Source organism: Pyrus communis, chromosome 7 (genome assembly GCF_041283825.1).
Source record: "Pyrus communis isolate YQ-2024b chromosome 7, ASM4128382v1, whole genome shotgun sequence".
Taxonomy (NCBI): domain Eukaryota; kingdom Viridiplantae; phylum Streptophyta; class Magnoliopsida; order Rosales; family Rosaceae; genus Pyrus; species Pyrus communis.
The window spans coordinates 2,395,001-2,405,450 of NC_142571.1; positions in this window are offsets into that span (position 1 = coordinate 2,395,001).

Consider the following 10,450-nt stretch of genomic DNA (forward strand, 5'->3'; position numbering starts at 1 on the left):
CCCAAGAAGAAGAAAATAGAGCACACTCTTAAAGAAAGCTCACAAAACAAACTAATTAGCAAAGCTTTTCTTATTTATCTCTAGGCTTTGTTTCTCCTTGGATGATATACAATGCTTGAGGACTTGGGTATTTATAGCAAACCAAATGAAAGCTACACCACACACTTACTTCACCTACAACATCCACCTACTTCACCTACAACCTCCACTTACTTCACCAACCTCACACACTTACTTCACCTACAACATCCACCTACTTCACCTACAATTGACATTGATTCTCAACACGCCCACGTGTATGTTTTTAATTACTTATAAATACCAAGTATATTTGATGATGTTGAGATTTATGAAATTATGTTAGCATGAGCATACATATTTTATCTACTCATCATCCATACTTACACCAGTGTTTATAGTACTTGTTTGAACCAAGACTAGCTTCACGTGTATTTTCACATCACATTGTTACGCTTACATTGGATTTTTTTTGTAGGTGCCAGTAAGAACTAGTTGCTTTTGCATTTATGACTCGTATCTGACGCGCTTAGTGCCAACTTTACGTGTATGTAGTACTAGAGCGTACATTATTACACCCATCATGTTCATGTAGCTACTTTCTACATGGACTTCTGGGTCTGCATGTTTTATGAGCATATTGTGTAACATTTGTTGAGGTATTTGTGATTTACTCCTATCCTTAGCGTAACTGGTTTTATACCATTCACCTTGGTTTCATACTTATTTGTAATGTAATTTTGGAAACTATACGGGTTTTACAGGAATGGGTTACTATGTTACAAAAAGAAAAGATTTTAATAAATCCTTATTTTTTGCCCACTTACACTTTCTGTTACACACCCCTCCAAGACTTAGTAGCTGAATTCTGTAGCGAGCGAGGGATCATTGGTGGATTTGACGTCCACTTAATGTAGGAAATTTATTTCATGTTAGTTGTGTAATATCCATTCTACCTAGGATGGGAATAATCATACATTTACTACACTTTTGTCTATGTTCTAAAATTGCATGCATTTATAATAAGGGTTCTTCTTGCACTAGGCATTCTCACTCTTAGTTTAGATTAGTTTTAATTTAATTGTACTTTTTAAACGCCATTTGCATAATATGACTTTGTCACCAACTAGATATCGATAAACATGCCTCGATTTTTATGTCCATTTAAATATCTGGGTCGAATTGCGTCATTAATAAACACTAGATAAAAAGTAAAGGTTCGGCCTGAACACTTGAAAAAACTTGTTGCGTGGATTAAGGATTAAGCGTGTTTTTATTTGTATTGTACTTATGTCCAAAACGATACCATTTTGTGCTTCGGATTAATAAGGGTTAATAAAACTTGTGAGTTTATACTATAGCCCTCCTCACACCCGGGTGCAAAGAAGTCTTTCAATTGAAAGACTCGACTTCTTTACTAACATGTTTGGACTTGTGAGTTTATTCTTAGCCCTCCTCACGCGCCGGTGCAAAGAAGTCTTTCATTTGAAAAATTCGACTTGTTTACTAGCATGTTTCGGGAAAGTTATGAATTGGGAAGGGAAAGAAGGAAAGAGAACGATCAACTAGTTCTCCTGTTTGATTTGGTTCCCGATATTTTCAAAAATTCGATTATAGATTTTAAGGAAAACTAATGAAAATAGATTGAAAACTTTAAGTTTTAACAAAAAAGACAAAAAGGTATTGTAAGTGAATCGTATCAGAAGTGATTTTTTAGAGTAAAAATATCCTTAACGTTAAAAGTGAACAGTACCAGAAGTGTTTCATTAAGACTTTCTAGATTTTAAGGTACAACCTACACTTTTTCTCATTCCATTATGTATGAAGTAAACACATTAGAAGATAAGAATTAAAACAATAAAAAACTACCCATGTTTTAGTAAACGTAGGAAAGCCAAAGATCGGGACTATTCAAGTAAACATGTCCTAGACCTTATCCTCTCACCTCCGACCCAAACCCTAGCTTTCTTGCTGCAACCACTGGCTTCTTGCTATGGCTTGGGGTCAGCAGCAGCCCTCTCCACCCCTTTTATCTTTCCCTTTCCTCTCCCCTTCCTCTCCATCTTCAATTTTACCCCGCACCCACACCATTTTGCTGCCTCTTCTTCTCCTCCCTTGACCAGTGACCCCCTTTTTTCCCTCTGCCCTGTTGGAAAATAAAAATGAAAGTATTTTAGGATTTGATTTAATTAGTGATTTTATATGATTTAATTAGGTTTGATATGATTTGATTTGGTCTAGGTTTCCTTGCCTTGTTGACAAAGGATTATTTTGATTTATTTCCTAGTATTGCTCCTTTGGAATCTTATAAATACCTCCTTATGGAGAAGAATAAAGAATTGAAGTAATATTTAAGAATTGTGAGATTGTAGAGAATTCTTATATTTGTCATAAACTCTTTATTTTCAACTTGGTATCAGAGTGGAGTTCAATTCTTGGTTGAACTTTGTTGTGGGTGCACGAAACTAATTTTTTTCGTGCACCCACAAGCCATGAACCTAAGGATGAAGATTGTCTACGACTAATAGAAGAAGACAAATTTCCATTGCCATGAAGAAGAATAAAGGAAGAAAAGTGCATGGTTTCAATGCCTTGGAGGAAAGAGATTAGAAGAAGAAAAAAAAAAGTTTTGTCAAGGTAGGATACGTTTCCTATCATGAAGGCTTTTGGGTTTTGTTTTATTTTATATTTTTTTAATTTAGTTTGTTTTTTAGTTTGAAGAAGAGAAAAAATGAGGATGAAAAACAAGGATGAGAAAAAATATATTAAGAGAGAGAGAGAGAGAGAAAGAGAGAAAGAGAGATTTGGTGGTTAGGGTTTCCGAAAAGAAGCGTTAGTTTCAGTTGGGCTTTCGTAAAGAGGCGTTAGTTCCAACATATCAAGAGATTTATTTATCGGGCTTTTGAAAAAAGATGTTAGTTTCAATTGGGCATTCGAAAAGATTAGCGTTAGTTCCAGTTGGGCTTTCGAAAAGAGGCGTTAGTTCCGAGGATTTTGATTTGTTTGTCGGGCTTTCGAAAAGAGACGTTTGTTCTAGTTGGGCTTTCGAAAAGATTGGCGCTAGTTCCAATTAGGTATTCGAAAAAAGGCATTAGTTTTGATGGATTGCGATTTGCTGAGCTTTCGAAAAGATTGGTGTTACTTTGAGCATATCAATGAAGATTTCCTTATTGGCAAACTCATGATTTCACACCTTGAGTTTGAAAAAAGAGGGGGGGGGGGGAGGCGTTGGAAAATAAAAAGGAAAGTATTTTAGGATTTGATTTAATTAGTGATTTTATATGATTTAATTAGGTTTGATTTGATTTGATTTGGTCTTGGTTTCCTTGTCTTGTTGACAAAAGATTATTTTGATTTATTTCCTATTATTGCTCCTTTGTAATCTTATAAATATCTCCTTATGAAGAAGAATACAAAATTGAATTAATATTTTGAGAATTGTAAGATTGTAGAGAATTCTTATATTTGTCATAAACTTTTTATTTTCAACTCCCCATCTCTCTTGCGCCTCGGCCTACCCCCATTTGTCCATCTCCTCTTTTTCACCAGTCCCAAGATGCCCAACTCCTCCTCCGTTTCCCATCGTTTTTTCTGACAACACTCCGATTGTTGTTGGAGTTTCTTCCTAAATCCGTGATATGCCCTCTTATTTTTGGCATTATTTGTAAACATGTTAAGATTTATAGTTGGTGGGACAAATCCATCCCTTACTGCTCGTTTTCCACGATAGTGTGCGCTACTCCACCTACCGTAACTAGGTTGCCTTACCTGGTCTGATCTATAGCAATTCGTCTTCCTATGGCTGCTATAAATCTCTCTAGAAGTGGTTTTGTCCTCACCATGGAGACTTGCTGGTTGATGGTTCATTCTCGGATTAGTTAATTTTATTTATTTATTTTGTGTTGTTTTGTGCTGCATATCAGGCTGTGATATATCGCCTTGGCGAGTCGTTTGTGGCCTTGTTCTTGCAATGGCTTTTGTGGCGCCGGTGCTAGATTTATTATGTATGCTGTAATTCTGGCGGATCTACACTGGTAGCTTATGGTTCTTGTGTGTTATGATAGCCGTGTAGGGGTTTTCCTTATTACCAAATTTATGGGGATTTATCTCCCGATCAAGATATTTGATCACTGAAGAATTATACCCATCTAACACCTCGATGTAACGTTGATTGTATATGTTTGTTCTGATCAATAAAATTATATCGCTTCTGTCATAAAATAAAATAAAATAAACATGCCAGCATGGCATTTTAACCACTAATTTACGTTTCTCTGTCCTCTAATTCTTTAGCAGCGTTTTGCGGCGCATTTGTGCATATGAATTTTTCTCGTCAGTTACCCAATCTTTAGAATTTTCGTGGGCCTTTTTAATGTTTCTGCCAATAGGAACGCATGCAGTAAATTTATTTTTGAGGAGTGAACATTTCCGTTACGTTGGATATGCATGTGTACTAATTCTAAAGATCATGATGGGAAGTTTATTACTCCCTGGATGCTTTCAAGGTTTGAATCTATGTATCATTTCTTCTATGGGTATCTAACGTATATTATTCATCCTTTGCTTTAGTCTCTACCTCGATTTTCTTGGATTAAGCTTAACACACTAATGGTTTCTCTTAAACAATATGGTTGTGATGCTTGTGGGGGAGTTTTCAAAATAAGCGTATATGTATATGAGTGTTTTTTTTAATTTTTTTTATACCACAATAAATTTATACTAAAGAGATGAGATAAATTGATTTTGAACTTGTCATACTCGAGAACTGAATCTAAGACTACTTATTTACTAGTAAAGATGAATATTTCGAAACTATAATGCTAAGTGACAATATAATTGATAATAAGCTTAAATTCATTGACTAAAAATCATGTCACCAATCCATGAAAAATCTATCTAACACAATGGATTTTTATTCCTACAATATATACAAGAGTGATCTTGAGTAGGATCAAAACGACAATAGGTAAATTACCATTGTTGTTTCCATTTGATTACAGAATAATTTAATTCTCATCGACCCTACTTGTAACTTTCCTCTGGTGGAGACCTAAATTTTCTGAATGCAGCCAAGGTTGCCACCCAACTTTTCTACATTTCAACTGCTTGGAAAATCATCCGAATTTGAGGAGAAGTTGAGAAGATTGACTAACATCTATCTCTCTTAATCAACTCTCAAAACCATAGCTTTTGTGGGTTGTATATATATATATTTATAGAATGAACATGGAAATTTTGAGTAGAAATCTTCATTCTACATTGTCCCACATTGGTCACTACCAAAATGTTCACTCGCTTTTTAAGGTTTTGTCCCTATTAAAAAATGATTGAAGTGTTGGACCTTGAAAAGTAACATGGGCTCAAAACTTGAGTTTTGGGTTTTGGGATGTGCTAATTAATTGATAATTAATATATCAAAAGATGAGCTCGCGTTCTAATAATTAAATTCTTTAATGAATTATTTTTTAATTTTAGATTTAATTAATCAATTAATTTTTAATTTCAGATTAATTAATTAATTATTTTTTATATCAACATACTCATCTTTTCAAATGAAGTCTGAAGTGATGAAAAAAAGACCAGAGAGCAAAGCACCCCTCTAAGAAGATGTCTCCTAATAGACGCACCATTCTTATACCTGTTGCGAACAGATATAAACCTATTATATATACATCCATTTGCATGACATTTATAACACAAAAAAATCAAATTCATCTTCTACAATCTCAAACCTTCTTACTGAGAAAACCACAAAGAAATTCACCAGAAGTGATCTAGTTTTCCGGTGCTGGAATCTTGACTTTGATTGTTAAATCCTGATGAAGCACACATTCGTAAAACTACAAGCACAAAGTAGGGATGAAATTTCTATTTCAAGGACATTGCGGTACGCAAACCTTGATCTTCAGTTTATTTGTTTAATATTATTTCGTTTTGTTTATACTTTGTTAAATTATTCATTCTCATTTATTATTTATTAACATATATAAATTTATCATTGATTGTTAATATTTATCCAACACCATGGACCACGAGCCCCACCAAAACGGGGACATGTTGTAAATGCCAACAAAAGATATAAGAAAATGAAATCATTGTGATATAGTCCCACCCATTGATGAATGACAAGTGCAAGGACGTGAAAGATGCCTTTCAACTTTAAAAAGAAAATATTTCTACGGGCCAAATTGAAGAAGGCAAGCGGTTGGCCGTGTGAAGCTTGGCTTAGCACTAGCAGACAAAATTGACGTCCGCATAACGTTAGTTACAGCCTCATTTTTTTGTGTGTGGCGTGTGTATTACACACACATTTTGGGTGAGTGGGCCGACAATTCTGTTGTCGTGGGCTCCGCTATTGCAACTCCAAAAGAAAGCCCAACAACTGCCTCACGTGGCACGATGAGAGCTATTGGATTTCTAACTGCTCGATGATCAAGATCGTTACATTTTCAACGGTACAAAAATATTTGAAAATTTTATTGTTGTGCCACATGACAAGTGTTGGATCGTTGGATTCAATAACTAAAAAACACACGGTCATGATTAATTCAATCATTAAAAATGACAAAAAAATAAAGGGAAAAGGGAAAGAAAAAAAAAAGCAAAAAATTAATTTTTTATTTCATAAATATTCAACCATCTTCTTCAATTGCCTTTTATTTTTAATTAATTAGGTTTGTTGTGATGCTATGCTTTGGTTGGTATTTGAAATTGAATTATCGAAGTTCAAAATAAAAAAAAAAATTACAAAATTACAAAGTTCACACTTAAATACACTTACAAGTCCTAAAAAATAAAAAACATATATTTGTGAACTGGATAGTAATTACCTTTACCCTTGACCCAACGGTTGGAGTTGCACAAAGGCAACCACTTGTCAGGGCAATTCCAAAGCCCTTGCCCTTGCAGTGCGGCCCTCCGCCAACGAGTGAGATAGTTTGGCGTCTTAATTTCAAGTAGGGTTGTGTTGGTTTACTTTATATCATAGCTCACCGTTTACTTTATATCTTTAGCTCACCTACCTTATTTTCATTTTATTTTTCCATTTCTCTTAGAATTAATAAATAACAAACAAAAAACTTTAGTGGTCGTCTTATAACTATTTTTTTTTTTTACTTTTTTTTTTGTCCAATAACTATTTATATTTCAACCAAAAAGTGAGAACAGTTGCGGTTTTAATTTAATTATGAATGTAATGGTATAAATCCTAATAGATAGCATTTAGGAGTATCTTCTAAACCTTTTTTTGTAAGCTTTTGTATTACTTATAGGGTAAGTAAACCTGCTATTTTTACTATAAATAAAGGCACAAGTTATGAAAAATATGATCACAAATCTCCTCAACTCACTCTTTTCTCTCCCCTGCCTCACCCTCCTCTTCCCTCACTAAAATAAGTATACAACACGTTATCATCAACCTCATAACTCTAAGCTACACAGTTGGAGAAGGATCTTCTAAAATCAAGTTCAAAGACCTCCTAAATTTCATCAATACGTTCTAAAACATGATTTTAATTTCTGTCAAACCCTACTCCTGTAAGTCGCGGCTTGAAGGCGTGTGAGCTGTGCCACCAAAACCCCTATACCAAGATCAAAATGACAATGTTTCACTATGTCATCATTGTCCTTCGATCCCCACAGCCTCAACGATCTTCGATGACCCCTACACACTTCTCCAATGACTTGCAGTCATCCTCCAACCTCGAGAAGGCATTTCCTGGTGGAAACACGAGATTCCAGGAGACTTATTGTTTTGCCCCTTAATAACTAAACTATAAGAGAAAATTATAACAATGGTACCTTAATTTTAACCCAATTAGAGCAATAGTCTATCAACTAAAAATTCATGAACATTTGTTTTTACCTTCTCAAAACGTGCAACTATGGTCCAATAGGGTTAAAGTTGAGAGATCATTGCTACAATTTTCCTAAATTATAATGTGTCTAATATCTAATTAGGAGGGCAAAAATTAGTCTTTTGAATGTTTCAAATTTTTGTCATTTCTCTTTATAATAAAATATTTTTCTATTTTTTAATTTATTTTGTTGAATCTATTTTTTAATTAAAAATAACAAATGCTGCGGGTTTGTTTTGAATTTAATAATTAGACCCTAACTCTATTAAAAAAATAATAATTATACACTAACTAATCAGTTTTAAATTAATATTTGGACTTCTAGTTAAAGAAAGGGCAAATTTTGGTATTATGAATGATTCAACACTTATGCCCTCTCCTTTTCTATATAGAGTATAGAGATGAGATAACCTTTGACTAAAATGCTACATGGCACCGTGAAGATGCCTCAAAATTTGAAGCCCTGATTAGACATTGCATTGTAGTTTATGTTCTCCAGTTATACAGATTCAGACTCTGTATTACGGTTTCTATTTCATTAGATTTGATTAATTTGATAATAAAACTAAAACTATGATTCGTAGTCTGAATTTACATATACCAATAACTACAATCCAGTGTTTGAAACTTCTACTTACCTAGTAAAAAATTATAAAAAATGTGAGAAATGAAAGATGCCATTGTAGTGGCAGAGTTTGTAATTTTGTATGCTTTGAGTGATTAGTGTACCACACTACTTGATTGACCTTTTATAATTAGTATAAATATTGTAACATTTTATTGATTAAAAAGAGAGGAAACATGATTTAAATATAACCTTTTTTTAGTGTAACGATATATTTTACATTAAGGGAATGAGGAGTTTGGCTAAGCTACACAATAGGCAACCTAATTTGATATCGAATTTGTCATTCATGAGATTCGAACATAAAACCTCTCACTTACAAGTGAAGAAGAATATCACTAGACCGTAGATTTTTTTGAAAAAATGATATTATCTACACTAAGGGGGAGGGGGTGAGCTTAGCCTCACAATGGGCTATCAATAATGTAGTTCAAACTCGTCTTTGATGAAAATCGAGCCTAAAATCTCTCATTTACAAGTAAAAATGAATACCACTAAACTGTAGTTTTAAGAGCACTAATGTTGTAGTGTTTTTTTTTTCGAGAACATTAATGTTGTAGTATTACTGTATTAGTATTGTTGGTATATTATTAATATGAGCCATGGTTAAAAAAAATTCTATTCAAAATTTAAATACTACCAAACATTAAGATGCACGGAAACAGGATATTTTAATTTGTAAATTGGTAGAAATTTTCATAGGTGAAGCAAATCAAACCTATTTGTAGACCGAAAATCTTTCGATCTCATGCAGTCAATGCCAATGGGTGTGCTTAAGAGCTGGTGGCAATCGAAAATTTTTCGGTACTGTTCATTTTTAAAGAAAATGACATTTTTATCTTGAAAAATCACTTATGGTACTATTCACTTATATCTTTATTTTGTCATTTTCATTAAAACTAAAGTTTTTGAGGACTTTTCGTTTGTTTTCCTTAAAAATTAAAGTAGAACTAGACTGAATCAAATAGCACATGAATTTTTGTAACCGGATCAAAATACTCCAAAGCAACATCAAGAGATGAGGGAATAAAAGTGTATCAGACTCGTCAACCAGATTTAAATATGAGACATCTCACTTAGACCATCTTCAACCCTTAGTCTAAAACCTAAAACTTTTAGCCCAAAAAATTTAGGTTTTAACCCAAAACAGTTTTTCTGCTCTAACTCTTCTAGCCTACAATTTTAGCCCCAGATTATTAAAGAATGAATTTAGACTTTTTTTTTTCTTAAAGTAACTTTTTAAAAATAAAAAATTATGTAAACTATCCTAATTTAATTTTATGAACATTTTAACCTAAAAATATTTAGATTCTAACAAATATTGAAAAATTACTAACCGATACCATGAAACACGTTAAACACTATGAAAAATATGAAACAAATGAAAGATTTTTTTTAATTACTTTAGCCGTTAGATTTAAATTTAGACTGTTAAATTATTTTTTTGTACCGTTGAATTTCATCAAATTAGATCTTAACCGTTAGATTCAATGTATTTATAAATATAAAACTAAATAATATATATATATATATATATATATATATATATATATATATATATATATATATATATGGTGGGCTAGTCCCACTAATCTTAGGCTAAATTTGGCTTCCATTTGAATTTTAGGTTTTAAGCCACATTTTAGCGTTGGGTGAGGTTGAGTTTTGGTTTTGGGGGGGGGGGGGGGGGGGGGGGGAATAGAAGTGAAAAATTGAATTTTAGCCCAAGGTTGAAGAATGTCTTATCAATGAAAAAGACGAGACCATAATATTAAGTGATAATTTCACATAAAACATAGGGCTAACTACATTTCAAAAATGGGTCACAGGGTTTCAATTTTCTCACATTACCCCCCTAAAATTTTAAAATTGTATTAATTTACTCATTTTGTCTAATAAATTATTTAAATATTCATTAAATTGATGACATATAGTTAGCAATAAACCTGTA